General features: G+C 37.6%; 1 protein-coding gene across 4 annotated transcripts in view; it reads left to right on the top strand.

The window, feature by feature from the left end:
- Positions 1-18,926, top strand: part of NCOA1 (nuclear receptor coactivator 1) — a 241,787-nt gene that overhangs the window by 39,100 nt on the left and 183,761 nt on the right. For 3 of the 4 annotated variants that reach the window (XM_034659818.1, XM_034659815.1, XM_034659816.1), the window contains exon 2: positions 17,241-17,375. The gene's annotated coding sequence lies outside the window, so the exon portion shown is untranslated. Of the gene's footprint in view, positions 1-17,240; positions 17,385-18,926 lie in introns of all 4 variants that reach the window. The other variant, XM_034659817.1, reaches the window with a different exon arrangement.

Genomic DNA, 18,926 nt, shown 5'->3' with positions numbered 1-18,926 from the left:
GCTAAGCCACAGAAATAGCAAAAACAGAAACTCAGAAGTATTTATTTTAAGCATTTATTGTGTTCCTATTGTGTACTAGGCAGAGAGCTAGGCTCTCAGGATACAGTAAAAACAACAAAGTCGTATGAATTTTGCCCTGATGGAGCTTAGAGTCTAGTGAGTGATACAAGAACCAGGTAGGTACGATGCAATGGATGCTACAGTGGATAGACTGCAGGGTGGAATGTGAGCACAGAGCAGGAGCTTGCTTTCTGAAGAAGGAACGTCTGTGTTGAGACAAGAAGACAGGAGAGAGAAGTTGAAAAGATTTCAGATTAGTTGATGACATGCGAGAGTGCATGCAGGAAGGAACAGTTGGCACCAGAGAGGTAATGAGGGACAGTATCACATAGAACCTTGAAAACAATGTCAAGGCAGTTGGGCATTATAATGGGGAGTTATTAAAATATTTTAATCATGAAAATGTAATGTGATCTGGTTTGTTTTTTAGAAAGATCACTCAGGCTGTAGTGTGGAGAATATCAGATTAGAGCCTAGTAAAATTGAGGGTAGTAAGATCATTTAGAGCATTGTCTTGTTTATTTGTTTGTTCTAACAAATATTTCTACGTCAGAGGTAATACTGGGCTGATTATGGTAGGATCATGGGATGGTGAGTAGTAGATGGATTTGAGAAAGATTTAGGCTTTGGTTGGCTATTAGGAAGATGTAGAGGGAAGAGGACAGATCCGATCTTAAATTTTTGGTTTGTGCAATAGGTACATGATGATGATGATGTCATTCAGTAGGGGAACCCCCATAGAAGATTAGGGAAGGATGGTAAGTTCAGAACTTACCAGTCCAGAAGGTGCCAGTCCAGAAGATAGATAAGTGGTTTTGAAGTTTAGGAGAGGGATCTGGGCTAGAGATACTGATTTGGAAGGTAACTAAAGCCATGGATGTGAAAGATTACCCATGTAGAATGTGCAAAGAGGGAAGAGATGATTTAGGTGAAAGACCTTAGGAACACATATATTTAAATGAAGATTCTTCTAGTAAGACTTTCAGAAGGAATGACAAAAAAAGTAAGACAAAAATTCAGCAGAGTGTGGGCTAACAATTCTGAAACCATTGTATGTGTATATTGGTATTAAACAAATAAATGAATGGGTGGTAAACTGTGGAGCCAGGTTTCTCACTTTTGAAGAGTGAGATTACAGATAACCCTGGGCAAGGGAAAAACTAGAATGAACCATATGGTATTGGATTAGACTTAGAGACATCAATATGAACTCGTGTTTAGCTTTTTTTTTTTTTTCAAGATTTTATTTATCTATTTGAGAGAGAGTGCACAAGCAGGGGAGAGGGGCTGAGGGAGAGGGAGAAGCAGGCTCCCTGCTGAGCAGGGAGCCTGACAGGGGTCTTGAACCCAGGACCCTGGGATCATGACCTGAGCTGAAGGCAGGCACTTAACTGACTGAGTCACCCAGGCGCCCCTCAAATTTAGCTTAATAGAAATATAGAAATGATTATAGATATGTATGTATAAATGGCATAGTATACATACATATATTTCTTTGCTCTACTGAGAGGGCCTAGAAGCATTGGCACCATGGTACAGAAGCACACCGAGGACCCAGATCTTGGTTTCTTTTCTTTTTTTTTTTTTTTTTAAAGATTTTATTTATTTATTGGACAGAGAGAGACATAGGAAGAGAGGGAACACCAGCAGGGAGAGTGAGAGAGGGAGAAGCAGGCCTCCCGCTGAGCAGGGAGCCTGATGCGGGGCTCCATCCCAGGACTCTGGGATCATGACCTGAGCTGAAGGCAGACACTTAACGACTGAGCCATCCAGGCACCCCTGGATCTTGGTTTCTAATACCATTCTCCAATAAAAAGAATTTAGCTGCTTGGAAAATGGCTGATTCTAGGAGTGGGGCAATAATATGCAACATATGCCTTGAACATTTTGTAGTGCTGAAAGTAAGAATATATTCAAAATCCCAAAATGTAGGGGCTTGGCAAAAAGATACAGGAACTAGCCAGAAAGAGCTTCCAGTGGCCTTAGCAGGAACAATTTGAACAACAAAATAAATAGTAAAGTACTGGATTATAATCCAAAGTATAAAATAAATATCCCTAAGTCCATACTGATTAAAAGAAGTGACTGAATAAATAAGTGCCCCTACTTATTTATTTATCCAGTACAGAAGAATTCAAAGTAATTTATGCAGACGCTTACTTTCCTTAAGGAGGTAGAACTTAATTCCCCATTCCTTGAGTGTGGGCTGCACTTAGTGACTAAAGAGGAATGCTTATTTGTGTGGATGCTGTTTAAATAAGGCAGGGACCAAGGACTTTTCATGGGATGTAGCATTAAAGAAATTGGTGATCTCAGTGGGACCAGGTCTAGGGGGAAGGTAGGTTGTTTTGGCTATTAATGTATATATCTCTAACTTTTAACCAGTCTTATAGAATATTTATCTGTGTGTTCTTATTAGAAGATTTTTTTTTTAAGATTTTATTTGACGAGAGAGAGACAGCGAGAGAGGGAACACAAAAAGGGGGAGTGGGAGAGGGAGCAGCAGGCTTCCTGCTGAGCAGGGAGCCCGATGACTGAGCCACCCAGGCGCCCCTCTTATTAGAATATTTAATCACAAAATGACTTAGTGTCTATTGAAAGCTCACTTAAGATATCAAATCTGAGAAGATAGTATAATGAATATCTTAATGATGTATTCATTTAGTTTCTTGTATTAAATTTTCATAGAACAAAAGTATCAGGACCATGTCCTCTCAGTCTCCCCTGACATGAAAATGCCTATACTGAATTCTGATTTAATGATATGCTGTTTGTCTGTATAGAATCTATCTGTAAGAAACATCATTTCTGGGTGGCTCAGTCGGTTAAGCGTCCGCCTTCCGCTCAGATCATGATCCCAGGGTCCTGGGATCAAGTCCCACATCCGGCTCCTTGCTCAGCAGGGAGTTTGCTTCTCCCTCTGCCTGTTCTGCCTGCTACTCCCCCTGCTTGTGCTCTTTCCCTCTGACAAATAAATAAAATCTTAAAAAAAAAAAGAAAGAAACATCATTTGAGTGATGCACATCGTCTAAAATTGTATTTGAAGCCGTAATCTGCTAGATTTGTTGTTATTTATACTAGTGCGTATGGTTCAGATACAAAATTTGTTCTCTTCTTAATCAAAAATTAAAAACTTATAACCTGGAAAACACAGACCCACATTTGACACTCAGTGTTTATAATTTACTGATATCATGAGCTTGATAGCATCTGTTTCAGTTGCTTACTGCCATATAACAAATCACCCCCAAACTTAGTGTCTTAAAATAATGTTGATTTGTTATTTTCACAGTTTTGTGGATCAGGAATTTGGGCAGTGCTTGGCTAGGGGATTCCTCTGTTCTATGTGACTTCAGCTAGGATTTCTCACTCAGCTGGTGGCTGAGCAGGGCTGGACAGTCTAAGAAGGTTTTGTCACATGTCTGGCACTTTGGCCTGTCTCCATATGGCCTCTCCACAGCATGATAGTTTCAGGGTAGTTGGATTTCTTACATGGCTTCTAGTTTCTAAGGGAGAGAAAAGGGATACTACCAATCTTTCTAGTTTCTAGAGTTTGAGAATGTCACTTTCACCACATCCTGTTGGTCAAAGCAAGTCACAAGGCCAACCAAGATTTAAGGAGCTGGGAAATAGGCCCCATCTCTGTCTCTGAGTTTTTTATTTTAAGTAATCTCTACATCCAGCATGGGGCTTCAAGTCATGACCCTGAGACCAAAAGTGATATGCTCTTCCGACTGTGCCAGCCAGGCGCCCCACCCCCCAGTTTTTTTAGCCCTAACTTCTGATGGATGGAATGACATGTGTGCAAAGGAAGAGAAGGAATCAATGGCAGCCATCTTTAGAGAGTAGTATGTGCCCATACCAACTGCTGCACTGTCTAATGTTTAATTTTATTTATATAGTTTTATTGTGATGAATCCTCTTTACCTTGTATTTTTTTTTAAAGATTTTATTTATTTATTTGACAGAGATAGAGACAGCCAGTGAGAGAGGGAACACAAGCAGGGGGAGTGGGAGAGGAAGAAGCAGGTTCATAGCAGAGGAGCCTGACGTGGGGCTTGATCCCATAATGCCAGGATCACGCCCTGAGTCGAAGGCAGATGCTTAACCGCTGTGCCACCCAGGCGCCCCTTCTTTACCTTGTATTTTAACTTGTAACGAATCCAAGTCCTCTTAGAAATTAGACAGATTATAAATTTTAAATAAGAATTATTACCTTAATTTAATAGAAAAGATTTCAGGATAATGGGGACCATGCTGGACCTCACAATTCTTATCGTGACTCACTATATACATTTATCTTGGATTAATAAGTATTTTGGATTAGTTAGAGTTAAAAGTCTTCAAAACATCTTTCTTTAGGGCTGTATCGAGAATTTTCTGCTTTATTTTTGTTTCCCTAATCTGGAAGATTTTTTTGACATATTTCCATATATTATATTTAAGCCCTGATAAACTTTGTGGAGCATAGTCTAGCAGAGGCTATTGTAATTTAAAATCAAGATACTCTGATGTAGTAATTCCACTTCATAAGCATACAGATGTGATTTACAGCATTGTCAATACTGTCATCAGTGAGAGACTGGTTAAATAAATTACGGTATATTCATATAATATTATGAAATTGTTAAAAGTATGAGGAAATTCTAAAAGGGATGATGTGAAGTAAACTCTAGGGTACATTAGCGGTGCTTGGGTGGTCCAGTTGGTTAAGCAGTCGGCTCTTCATTTCAGCCCAGGTAATGGTCTCAGGGTGGTAGGATCAAGCCCCACATCAGGCTCTGCGCTCAGTGGAGAGTCTGCTCCAGGATTCTCTCTCTCACTTTGTTCCTCCCTCTGCTCATGCTCTCGTTCTCTCTCTCTCTCAAATAAATAAATCTTTTTTATTTATGGCCAAAGGTGTGGCCCAGTCATTTAAGCATCCGCCTTTGGCTCAAGTCATGATCTCAGGGTCCTGGGATTGAGCCCTGCATCCAGCTCACTGCTCAGCGGGGAGTATGCTTCTCCCTCTCCCTCTGCCCCTTACGCCCCACCCATGCTCTCTCTCTCTCTTAAATAAATAAAATCTTAAAAAAAAAAATCTTTAAAAACAAAACCTCTAAGGTACATTAAAATAAAAAATCATGATGAGAAGCTGTGTAAGTGTGCCACCACTTTCATTTAAAAATGTATGTAAATAATTTTGTATGTATAGAATACCTATGAATACATAATAAACAAGGAAAGGGAACAGGATGATTGGGGGAAAATTTCTATTTATTGTAACTCTTTAGGACAGTTTACTTTTTATATCAGGTACGTGTACTAACTAAAAATTAACTTCAAAAATGCTCTGGTAGCTTTGTTTCATTTGTTGCTTATCTTTTTGTGTAATCTGGAATGTTGGATGCTCCATTCAGGCGGGAGTAGTCTAGTTTCAGGGAGCCTAAAGGCCAGTAGGAAAGATTAAAACACATGTACCAAGTAACAAGACTGCTTGTTACAGTTGTCATTTTAGTATTGTTCAAATACTCTGGCTATTTTTTTTTTTTGATTGCTTGAAAGGTTCTTTATGTTCCAGAAACAAGTTCTTTAGGAGGTATGTGTTTTGCAGGTATTTTCGGCAGGTATTTTCTCCAAGCCTGTGACGTGTCTTTACACTTTCATAACACTGTCTTTTGAAGAGCAGAATTTAAAGATTTTGTTTTACTGTGATATATCAGTTTTTTTCTTTTATGGTTTGTGCTTTTTGTGTCATATCTAAGAACTCTTTACCTAACTTGGGTTGGCAGACTACAGCTGATTCATCCCACTGCTTGTTTTTATAAAGTTTTGTTGGAACATCCCCATGCCCATTTGTTTACATATTACCCATGGCTGCTTTCATGCTATAGTGACAGAGTTGAATATTTACAATAGAAACTGAATAGACCATAAAATTTAAAATATTCACTGTATAACTTTTGCAGAAAAAGTTTGACAACTCCTGGGCTAACCTAGGGTTCCCAAATTTTCTCCTATGTTTTCTTCTAGAAGTTTTATAGGTTTGCCTCCCCCCCCTCCCCCGCCCCATATGGATGGTCAGTTGTTCTAGCAGCATTTGTTACAAAGGTAATTCTTTTTCCATTGAATTACGCCAGTACTTTTGTTGACAGTGACAGTTGGCTGTAAATTTGTAGATCTGTTTCTGGACTGTCTCTTCCATTCCCTTGATTTGTATGTTTATCTTTTGCCAGAATTACAATGTCTTGATAACTATTGCTTTATAGAAAGTCTTGAAATCAGGTAGTGTAAGTTTTCCAACTTTGTTCTTTTTTTATTAATTGTTTTGAATATTCTAGGTTCTTTGGCATTTCCATATGAATTTTAGAATCAGCTTGTCAGTTTTTACAAAAAAATCTTTGGGATTTTAATTGGGCTTAAGTTAAATCTATAAATGGGAGAATTGCTATTTTAACAATATTGATGGATCTGATCTTTGAAAACAGTATTTCTTCATTTATTGAAGTCCTTGATTTTTCATTCAGAGTTTTATATTTTTGAGCACACAGATCTTCAATTTATTTTGTTATATTTATCCTATATTTTTTGATGTTAATATAATTGCTACTGTTTTGTTCATTTATTTGTAATTATCGCTGCCATATAGAAATATAGTTGAATTTTGTGTGTTGACTTTGTATTCTGCAGTTTTGCTAAATTCTGTTATTAGTTTTAGTAGTAGATTTTTTGGATCTTCTATATAGACAATCCTGTCATTTGTGAAAAAAGACAGTTTTGGTTCTTTTTTTTTTTCCTTTCATCTCTAGGCTTTTATTTATTTAATTATTTTTCTTGCATTATTGTACCGGCAGGGGTAAGTAGGAGTAGTGAGAGCAGATGTTCTTGCCTTATTCCTGATCCTAGAGGGAAGGCATTTAGTTTTTCATGATTAAGTATACTAGCTGTAGATTTCTTGTAGATTCATGTCCTAGGCTGAGGACATTCCCTTCTGTTCCTGGTTTTCTGATGGTTTTGAATCATGACTGATTGGGCTTTTTCTAATATTTTTTTTCATCTGTTAAGATGTTCATTTATGTTTTAGTCCATTATTAGGGTGATAATATCTTGAACTAATATTAATAATGCATTCCTGGGATAAATTCTATTTGGTCATGATATATATCCTCTTTACATATTAGTAGATTCATTTTTCTAATATCTGTTTAAGGTATTTTGTGTCTGTGTTCATGAAAGGATATTGGTCTATGGTTTACTCTTCTTAAGGAGTTTTCTTTTGTCTGATTTTTGTATCAGAGTAATGCTAAAATTTATGAGTAGTGCTTACAAGGTGAATTGGGAAGTGTTTTCTTCTTATGTATTTCTGGAAGAGTTTATGTTATATGGTATAACTTTCTTAGATGTTTGGCAGAATTCACCAGGGAAGCCACTTGTCATGGAGCTTTCTTCATGGGAGGGTTTTAAATTATGAATTAAATGTCCTTAGTATATTGAGACCTATTCTTACGATCTAATTTTTTCTTTTAGTGAACTTGGTAGTTTGTCTTCAAACTTTTAAGAAACTGGTACATTTTGTGGAAGTTGTAAAACTTATTGCCATAAGTTCTTCATAATATTCCCTTATTATCCTTTTAATATCTATAAGCTCTCTAGTGATGTTCTCTTTTCATTCCTGATATAAGTAATTTGTGGCTTCTCTCCTTTTTTCTTGGTCATCTGGTGGTTTATTCAGTTTTATTGAATGTTTCAAACAACTAAGTTTCAGTTTCATAGATTTTCTCTGTTGTTTTTTCTCAATTTTATTTCTTCCTTCTAATTGCTTTGTGTTCAATTTACTCTTCTTTTTCTGCTTCTTTAAAATGAAGGCTTATATATTGATTCATGCTTATTTTCTAATATAAGCATTTACTGCTCTAAGTTTCTAAGAACTGCTTTAGTGGTATCCCACAGATTTTGATATGTTCTAATTTTCGTTCAATTAAAAATATTTAAAAATTTCTCTTGTTTACCCTTGGGATATTTAGAAGTGTGTTGTTTAATTTCTAACCCTTGGTGATTCTTTATCTTTCAGTTACTGATTCTGATTTAATTCTGTTTTGGCCAGAGAAAATGCATTATTTTACTTTAATTCTTTTAAATATCTTGAGGTTGATTTTATTGCCCAGAATATGGTCTTTCTTGGTGAATGTTCCATGTGCCCTTGAAAAGAGTATATATTCTGCTCTCATTGTGTAAAATGTTCTATAAATGTCCAATTAGGTCAAGTCATTTGATAGTGTTTTCAAGTCTTCTATGTGTTAGTGATTTTCTGACTTCTTGTTCTGTTGATTAATAACAGGTGAGTAGTAAGGTCTATAGCTGTAATTGTGGATTTGTCTAATCTCCTGTCTTATTAGTTTTTGTTTCATTTATTTTAAAGCTGTGTTATTAAGTGAAAACACTTTTAGGATTGCTATATCTTTTAGTGTATTGATCCTTTATCCTTATGTAGTATAAGTATCTTGTAGATAGCATATATATAATTGGATCTCATTTTTAAAATATCTGATAATCTCCACCTTTTAATTGGGTGTTTAGATAATTTTTATTGTAATCATTAATAAATACAGATTTAAATCTGTCATCTTGCTAGCTTTCTATTTTTTAATTTTTTAAAACACTTTTTGAGTCTTTTTTTTTTTTTTTTTAGAGAGAGAAAGAGAGATGGAGCATGAGTGAAGGGGCAAGGGGGACAGAGGGAGAGGGAGAGAGAATCCTAAGCAGGCTTCATGCCCAGTGCAGAGTTTGATGTGGGGCCTGATCACATGACCCTGAGATCATGGGAGCTGAAATCAAGAGTTAGACACTTAACCCACGGAGCTATCCAGGTGCCCCAGCTAGTTTTCTGTTTTTGAATATTTTAAATTTATTTTTTCCTCTTTTCCTGCCTTCTGTTGAATTAATCCTTTTTCATAATACCATTTTATGTACTACTCTTGGCTTATTCTATATGTCTAGATATACACGTATATGTACACACATGTATATACACATATACATACATACACATATATACACATACATATGTATGTACATATACATATGGATTTTAGCAGTTGCTCTAAGTCATGGTTTCTCAACTTGGCACTATTAGTATTTTCAGTTGGATAATTCTCTGTTGCTGAGGACTGGAGGGGATATCCTGTATGCAGTGTAGGATTTTGGGCAGCATCTCTGGCCTCTGTCAACTAGATGATGGTAGCAATCACTCCCCACCCCCAGTTGTGACAACCAGAAGTGTTTCTGAGGGCACTTGGGTGGCTCAGTTGGTTAAGTGGTGGACTCTTGATTTCAGCTCAGGTCATAATCTCAGGGCTGTGAAATTGAGTCCTGTGTGGGGCTCTATGCTGGGTGTGAAGCCTGCTTAAGACTCTCTCTCTCCTTCTCCCTCTGCTCACCCCCACTCACTTGTGCACATGTGCCATTTCTCTCTCTCTCTCTCAAAAAACAAAAACAAAAACAACCCTTTCCAGACTTTGCTACATGTCCTTGAGGGAGTATGAGAACCACTACTCTTTAAAAGATCTAACTTTAGGGGTGCCTGGTGGCACAGCGGTTAAGCGTCTGCCTTCGGCTCAGGGCGTGATTCCGACGTTATGGGATCGAGCCCCACATCAGGCTCCTCTGCTACGAGCCTGCTTCTTCCTCTCCCACTCCCCCTGCTTGTGTTCCCTCTCTCACTGGCTGTCTCTATCTCTGTCGAATAAATAAAAAAAATCTTTAAAAAAAAATAAAAGATCTAACTTTAACTTATGACAATCTTTATTTATTTATTTACTTATTTATTTTTTAAAAGATTTTATTTATTTGAGAGAGAAGAGGGAGCACGTACATGCATGAGCAGGGCAGAGGGAGAGGGAAAGCAGACTCCCCACTTAGAGAGTCTGACTCGGGGCTTAATCCCAGGACCTGGGGATCATGACCTGAGCCAAAGGCAGGTGTTTAACTGACTGAGCCACCCAGGTGCTCTGACAATCTTTATTTCAATAACATTATACTATTTCATGTGTCACATGATCACCTTATGACCATATACCTTAATTTTCTATCTTCTGTCTTTATATTGTCACAAATTTTACTTCTATATATGTTATTAACCTCACAATACAATGCATTATTATTTTTTGTGTTCTTATATAATGTAAAATGAGTAAAAATAAGAAAAAAACCAGTCTTGGGATGCCTGGGTGGCTCAGTCAGTTACGTGTCTGCCTTCAGCTCAGGTCATGAATCCCAGGATCCTGGGATTGAGTCCTGCATCAGGCTTCTTGCTTAGCGGGGACTCTGCTTCTCCCTCTGCCTGCCACTTCCCCTGCTTATGTGCACTCTCTCTCTCTCTGACAAATAAATAATAAAATTAAAAAAAAAAAAGAAAAAACAATTTCTGTATTTATCTTCTCTCTATAATCCTCGTCATTTCTTTTTGTAGATCCACATTTTCTCCTGTTAATTTTCAGTCCTGCCTAAAGAACTTCCTTAAACATTTTTGGTGTCTGCAGGCAGTGCATTCTGTCAGGGTTTATTTGTCAAAAAATTCTTTCTTCCTTCATTTTTGAAAAAATATTTTTCTGGTTATAAAACTCCATGTTCAGCCTTTTTATCTTTCTACTCTGTTGTCTTTTTGCTTGTATAATTTCCTGAAGAAAAGGAAATATTGATCTTTGGTCTTTGTAATTTTTTTTTCTCTGTCTGCCTTTGAGATTTTTATCTTTGTTTTTCTGCATTTTGGCACTGATATATCCATGTATATTTGTTTGTGTGTGTGCATTTTGGTATTTATCACAATTAGGATTCTCTAGGATTTTTTGCTCTTTGGTTTGTTGTCTTGAATTCATTTGGAAAAATTCTTGGCCATTATCTCTTTACATATTTCTTGTATCTCATTTTGTTTGTTTCCTTTTCTTGGGGCTTCAATTGAATAGAATTTATTTGAAGACATTTTGAGATATAGTTCCACAACTCTTGGATGCCCTGAGTTGTATTTTTCCCTCACTTTTTTAAAATTTTGGTTTCATTTTGAATTATTTCTATTTGCTTGCCTTTAAGTTCACTGATTCTTTCCTCCTCTGTGTCCAGCCTGCTGTTGAGCTTGTCTTGGGAATTTTTTTTTCTCTAAGAGATTTTTTAAAATTTTCTATTTTTTATATTTTTACTTTCTTTAAAGTTTCCATCTCACTACTGAAAATGTCCATCTGTTTGTGCATGTTGTCCATCTTTCCTACTAGACCATTTAAGATATTTATAGTTATTTTTAAATGTCTGGTAGTTTCATTGGCAGAATCATTTCTGATTCTGTTGATTGCTTTATCTCTTGACAAAGGGTTTTTTTCTTCTTCTTGCTTTTGTGTAATTTTTTATTTAATGCTCATCATTGTGTACAGAAGAATAGGAGAGATTGGAATGATCCTCTTCTTTTGTTAGGCTGTTGTGTTGGAGGTTGAGTCAATCTAATCATGAATCGAGCTAGGTTTGGATTCTTTTGCCCTCATTATCTTCATTGTACCATAGGCTCCAAATTTCTCCAACAGTTGGCTGCTGTTCCCCTGTGTTTAGAGTGTGGCTTGTAGTACTACAGGATTTTTCTGTGTTCCTATAGCACCCTCCTCTTTCAACAGTTTTTGCATATCTGTGCACTGGAGAGATTTCTCTTTATGTTATTGTCCCTCTCCAAGTGATTATTGTTGCTTGTTACCCAGTGCTTTGCTTGTGGGACAAGGCCGGGTTCTCTTGTTCTAGTCCAGACTCAATCCTGGTCAGGCCCTATGTTTCTGGGTGTTGGTGGTAGGGCTTTCTTTCTTACCTTTTCTGCTCTTACTCCCTGGGGCAGTCAAACTCTGACATATATTTGTAGCTGGTCATGGGCAGAAATATCCTTTCCCTCCCCTATGGTAGATCACTTTTGGTATTGGTGTAGGATCCTTTGCCCAAGACTTTTTCCTGTTCCCCCCCGCCCAGTAGTGGCAGATTTATTTTTTGTCTCTACCTTTTCCTAGCATCAAAATATCTTTGCCTGTGTCTGGGAACTTGACACTATTTTCTCCCCTTCCTCCAGAGGCAGAGGCATTTTGCTTCTATTCTCCTCTGAAGCAGTCAATTTTTGCCTGGACCTTAGGGTGAGAGGGCTTTCTTTCCTTCCCCTAGTGGCTCTAGGCTTTTGCTCTGTGTTTAAGGAAAGGTTGGGGAATTAGGCAGGGCTTCAGGTCGGTACTTGTCACCTCCTGCACACTTGCCCCATTGATGAAGGGCTCTCTCTGATTTACCTTTAATTTTTCTTGTGAGCACCTGGTTAAGGCATGTAGAAGAACTTACAGTTGAGTGTAAACTCTCCTTGTGTCAGGGGTCCCTAGCCATTCCAAACTGAAACATGAGTCTACACTTGGTCTTAAAGAATTTGTTAAAATCTTAGTTGATTTTTTCGGGGCACCTGCGTGGCTCAGTTGCTTAAGCATCTACCTTCAGCTCAGTTCATGATCCCAGGGTCCTGGGATCGAGTCCCACATCGGGCTCCCTGCTCAGCGGGGAGTCTGCTCCTCCCCCTGCTTGTACTCTTTCTCTCATGCTCTCTCTCTCAAATAAATAAAATCTTAAAAAAAAAATCTTAGCTGATTTTTTTCTTACACACTTGTACAGTGGCCACTTCCTTCTCTGTGACCTGCCAAAGGTAAAACATACGTGTATGGTCTCTCCTTGGAGGAACTTGTCACTCTTTGGAATTAAGTTTACTTGATTGCCTTGTGACCTCAACTCTTCGTTAGGCTTAAGAGAAGTTTTGATTTGATAGATCTACCTTTTTCTTATGAGGGCGCAATTGACATTCTTTTGTGGCTTTCTGCATTCTACATGCAAGTGGAACTAGAGTTCTTGACAAGGTATACTATTTCAAACAGCTCTTTATTCTGATCCCTCCTTAATGCTTTCTCTTGCCTTCTTGTGCCTCTCAAGCATTTCTTCCTTTAGGATTGAACCTAAGGGACTGTTTCCCCTGTGAAGCCTCTCCTGATTCCCGTAAGTAGAATGGAACATTCTTTATTTGTACAACTGTCTTGACTCTTGTATTTTTATTTTTGCAGGCCCATTGAAACTCTTAGTGAGGTTGGGCAGGTTTTAGAATCTGAGGCGGCTTTACTCTGAGAACTGTCCTTTTTTTTTTTTTTTAAAGATTTTATTTATTTATTCGACAGAGATAGAGACAGCCAGCGAGAGAGGAAACACAAGCAGGGGGAGTGGGAGAGGAAGAAGCAGGCTCATAGCGAAGGAGCCTGATACGGGGCTCGAACCCATAACGCCAGGATCACACCCTGAGCCGAAGGCAGATGCTTAACCACTGTGCCAGCCAGGCACCCCCCCCCTTTTTTTTTTAAGATTTTATTTGTTTATTTGACACAGAGAGAGAGAACATACAAGCAGGCAGAGCCACAGGCAGACAGAGAGGGAGAAGCAGACTCCCCACTGATCAGGGAGCCTGATGCAGGGCTTGATTCCAGGACCCTGAGATCATGACCTGAGCCGAAGGCAGACGCTTAACTGACTGAGCCATCCAGGCACCCCTAAGAACTATCCTTCCACTTTCAGAGCGTATGACTATAATGGTTGATAGATTTTAGATAGACTTATGGAGTAAACTTGAGAGAAAGATAAAGTGATGTACAAGAGAACTTATATTTATCAATAGAATAAAAATTTGTGAAATCCCACCACATAGGTTCCTGTGCTGTTTGGTTTGTACAGTTGTTGCTATTGAATTCTAAATTACTTTCAGAAACAAGACTTAAATTTGTGGAATCTACTTTCTTAAAACTGTGGGCTTGGTTACGCAAACTAGTATGTATTCACATAATAAAATGCCGTAGAGCTTTAAAAACAATGAAGAAATATATCCTAACATGGAAAATCTTCAGGATATACTGAGTGAAAAAAAAATAAGGTGCAAAACTGGACATTTTATTTAAGAAGATAGGAGGAATAAGACTGTATTTTCAGTCAAGTGTATTTGCATAAAGAATTGCTGGAAGAATGTAGGATAAACTAATAAAAGTGGTGACCAGTAGCAATCAAGGGCAATGTGAGCTGCATGTGGATGATATAGGAATGAGACTGTTCAAATATATGTTCCTTTTGCATCATTTTTCAGTTTTGATGAAATATTTTCAAGTCAATGTAGTATGTAAAAAATGTAAACTAAAGGGGCATCTGGGTGGCTCAGCTGGTTAAACGTCTGCCGTGGGCTCAGGTCATGATCTCAGGGTCTTGGAATTGAGCCAGCCTCATGTCGGGCTCCCTGCTCAGTGGGGAGTCCGCTTCTTCCTCTCCCTGTGCCCTTCCCCTTGCTCCTGTGCGCACACACACTCTCTCTCTCTCTCTCTCTCTCTCGTTCTCAAATAAATTAATAAGATCTTTTAAAAAAATAAACTAAAAATAATAAGCATAACTGTGTGGATCTTAAAAGATAATAGGAAGATCTGAAAAATACTTCAGAGCTCATAGAAAAATGTTGGCCTATGAAATGAAGATTGTGTGTGAGATACCTTTATTTTATGCAAATCAGATTTTACAAATGAAAATATGCAGAACACAGAAAATTACGAAGAACAAGGTTTTATGAATCTGCCTCCAGGTGAATAAATATATAAAAAGTGTGGCTTTCTAGCACGATTAGAAAAGTTTCAGTTCTAGACTCAGTAGTGGAATGGATGATCCCTTAACAGAAAGGAACAGTGTTGTGTAGGCAACAACCATAACAGAAATACACAGTGCTTAGAGTAGACTGGGAGACCATTTCTTATTCATGAAATCACTTGGCATGTCCTGGGAAACAAATAAAATGTATCTAACTGTTGTCAGTAAGAGTAGGAGATGAGAATACCAAAGAATATTCTTATCACAAAGTAAAACATAAGGAAACAATAATCACATTACTTCCACAGATTATAGCTCAGAAATCAACTGTATTGTAGAAAAACAAATGAAATATGTGAAAAGAAACCTTATTTTAAAAAAAACCTTATAAACTGAAGGATGGTGAGAATTACTGAGTGTTGTTAGGAAAACTGGGCAATTCAGAAAACAGTTTAGAGTCAAATCTCATTCCATGCATCTTTTGGAATGAAGTATTGGAATAATTAGCCCACAGAAAGGTAAACATCAGAGTATTTATCTGCTATCATTGAAAGGGGAGAAATTTCTAAGCCGAAAAATAATAAAAGAGATGGAGAAGACAGTGGTGGACAAATCTGGCCACCTAAAAATAAAAAAAAAAACTTTTATATTAAAGCGAGCAGTTGAGAAAATGTTCAAAGTAAATGGAAGAAATCGTGTTTTCACAATATAAATAACCTGCACAAACAGTTGGGGAAAACATGAAGAAATCGCTCTCCCATCCCACCCCCCGTAGGACTGGAAGAGGAAGTGTGGCTAAAGTTTGGAAAGAAAGGTAGTATGAATAATGGGGGAAGGACCTGATTGTAAAAGAATAAGTCTAAAATCGGAGACTTTAATGGTATAGCAGGATCAATCTACATGGTTGGGTGTTTTCTCCTTGGCAATTGATTGAATCGAACCTGGATTAGGAATTTGAAGGTGATGAAGTGGAAGAAAGAAAGTAACATACTAGAAAGATTGATAGTTTGGGTGACAACCAAGATTTTGAGACTGGTAATAACATAGTAGCTAACTGGAGAGAGAAGACTAGGTGGAGTGCGTCTAAGGAATTAAATCTGGACCTAGGTTACAAAAGGTAGATTGGGATATTGCATGATGAAGAGGAGAAGGTAGGACAGCCAGATGGCCTGAGCCTGAGGTAAGGAATAGGATTGCTTGTGAGTTAGGATCTAGAAATATCAACTGTGGAGAAGGTCGAGCCCTACTGCCTTAGCCTTCACTCTGGAGGGTCCTTCTCAATAGACAGATATAGCGGAGGGGTTAAAAGAAGTATTCATTATAGGTTGAGGACAGAGAAGTGATTTGTTTCACTGTGTAAAAGAGGTTTCCAGAGGTTCCCCAGGGAAAAGGTTGGAAGGAAGGGCAACAGTGGGGGAAAACATGGGGCGGGTGAGAAAGCACAGAGAGCACTGTGGGTATGAAAATAGGGGAGAGGGTAGCTGGCCAGAGTGGTTTGTGTTTTGGGTAAAGCCCAAGGGTGATGGGTGGAAGCCATAGGTAGAATTAACGAGCAAGATTCCTGAGTGGGCCTGTGATATAATGATTTCTCTGGACCTAATCCACTCTGTCTTTGTGATCTAAAGGGAATATTAAATTTAGTAAAAAGCTTAACCTTGGGTGATAAAGCCTAAACCAGTTAGGCTTTAAGTAATGAAAACCAGTAGGTTTCACATTTCTTAAACATTCTCTGATGTCTGCCAAGTCCCCCCATTGTTAGGAGTTTTTATTTATTTAACTTTTCATTTATTTTTTATTTATTTTTATTTTTTATTTTATTTATTTGAGAGAGAGAGAGCAAGAGAGTGAATGAACGAGCATGAGCTGGGGAAGGGACAGAGGGAGAGGGAGACACAGACTTTCTGTTGAGCAAGAAGCCTGATGTGGGGCTCAATCCCAGGACCTTGGGATCATGATCTGAACTGAAGGCAGACACTTAATCCTCTGAGCCACCCAGGCAACCCTAGGAGTTAGCTTTGAGATAAAAGTGGGAAGACATAGTACTATCATTAGTTTAAAAAAATCCCATTTGTCCTATCCCATTGCCAATGACCCAGTAATGAATGCTAGCTATTACACTGAAGTATCTTCTGCTAGGAATCCCATTTCCTCCTACCGTTCCACTTTACCTGAAACAGGTTACTGAGGCCACTGCTGCTGCGGTGACGTCAGCAACTCTGATGAATAAGCTGATAGTTGAGGGTCTCGGTCTCCTTGGAATACCAATGTAAAGCCCAGTTTGCTCTGCTTAGCTTCATTGGGGATCTGAAGCTTTTAAACCGAGTAACTAATGATCTGTTATTAATTTTATTTATTTAGACTTTAATCTTTAATTTCAATTTTTAAAGTCTGTAGTGGGGACAAGAATGAGAATTGGTATTTCTTGAACAACTAAAGCATCTGTATAAGAATCTTTGCATGCTTACAGGGAAACAATGATATGTGGTAGAATCTAAAGTCTGTAATGTTTTCAGTAGACTAAATTTGTCTTCCTTCTCTTACTTTAGACCTGTCCATATTAGTGGAAATGTAACTGGAACTGACTCTGATGATAAAATCAAGGACCATCAGCAAGAGCATGCAATAGGAAATTTTGGTTGCAAATGAAGACACCGACATTTAGAATTTCTGCTTTTTCTAAGGTATTTGAGGTACAAATATACTTTAATCTGACTCCTTGGAAGTCATTTTATAATTTTGGTTTATATATATAGATTTCCTAAGTTTAAAAGTTTTTATGTTAGAATGGTTAGCTTTTTTTTTTTTTTAAGATTTATTTATTTATTTTAGAGAGAGTGTGCAAGAGCACGGGGGGGAGGGGCAGAGGGGAGGAGAGAGAGAGAGTTTTAAGCAGACTCTGTGCTGAGCATGGAGCCGGATGCAGGGCTCAGTCTCATGACCCTGAGATCAGGATCTGAGCCAAAACCAAGAGTCAAGTACTTAACTGACTGAGCCACCCAGGAGCCCCAGAGAATGTTAGCTTTTAGAGAAGAGTTCAACCTTCCTTACCCACTTCCCCCTAAAACTAGTTGATAAAAAAATCCATATTTTAAAGGGAGATGCTCTTTATAATTAGTAAAGCATGTCAATTATAAGAAGTCTTCTGGGTGCAGATTAAGACTGAGTAAAGTATGTTAGAAGAACTAGAATAAATAAATGTCAATTTAGTGATTATTTTATGTCATGACCCTCTGGGATGAGCAGCTGAATTCAGCACTCTAACAGAGTCTGCTCACACGATACATGAGGTTTTAGTGATTGTCCTTTAGTTTGATTTGGAAACCTTTTTGTTCCTCTTCTCCTAAATTTATTATTAAGGGTTTTTTATTCACCAAGAAGTGTCACTTTTACTCCTTGTAGACTGTCCATGTGGGACTTTTGGGATCTGTTGGGTTAGTTTCACTTGGACCAGAAAGGGAGATAAATAATTAAAGAACCAAGTGACACTTCCAAATCATGGGGTGGATCCCCACTTTAAAGACTACATAAGACAGTTGGAAACAATCAAAGGAAATGTAGTATCAACAGAAAATAAACATAGTACTCTATTTTTCCAAATACACATATATTCCTAACTGGATATAGTCAGTTAGGTGTTTATTTAAAAACAAAATATATATTTTTTAATTAGGTTTTTCCAAATAGGAAAGAAGTATGGAAAATTATTTTAAGGGGCAGGTCAAAGTTGGTTGGTTCTCTGTATACATTGTAGAGGTTTGTAGATTAATCTTGCTAGAATACAAAGAAGAAAATCTGAGAAAAATGTATTACTGCAAGGATTATTAATTTCATTTTGTTCTGATTTATAAAGCAATAAATTCTAAAATAATAAATAATTCCATGATATTGGAAAATCCTAAGACTGCTTTAGTTATAGGGCTCCCTTCTGAAGGGGATGGTATAACTGAGCAATGTTTGTGAAAGAAAAGTTACCTCAAATCAAATAGCAGATGAAGAAGAATTAGGTTGCTTTGATGAGAAGTTTTAAAACTGTTCTTGGCAGCTAGTAGATACATTGTACTTCTCTAAAAATTTTTTGGTGTCATTTTGAATCAAAGGGTAATGATAATTAAATATATAATGTGTCTTGTTATTAGAACCATTTCCCTTGTTTTTTAACGATATCTTTTCTTCTTTCTTTTAACTGATGTGTAACAACATTTAACAACAGTAGTTGAATGTCCAAGCTTTGC

The sequence above is a fragment of the Ailuropoda melanoleuca genome, chromosome 4 (genome assembly GCF_002007445.2).
Source record: "Ailuropoda melanoleuca isolate Jingjing chromosome 4, ASM200744v2, whole genome shotgun sequence".
In the NCBI taxonomy this organism is placed as follows: domain Eukaryota; kingdom Metazoa; phylum Chordata; class Mammalia; order Carnivora; family Ursidae; genus Ailuropoda; species Ailuropoda melanoleuca.
Note: the sequence above shows the minus strand (reverse complement) of the source record. Positions and strands in the feature narration are given on the sequence as shown.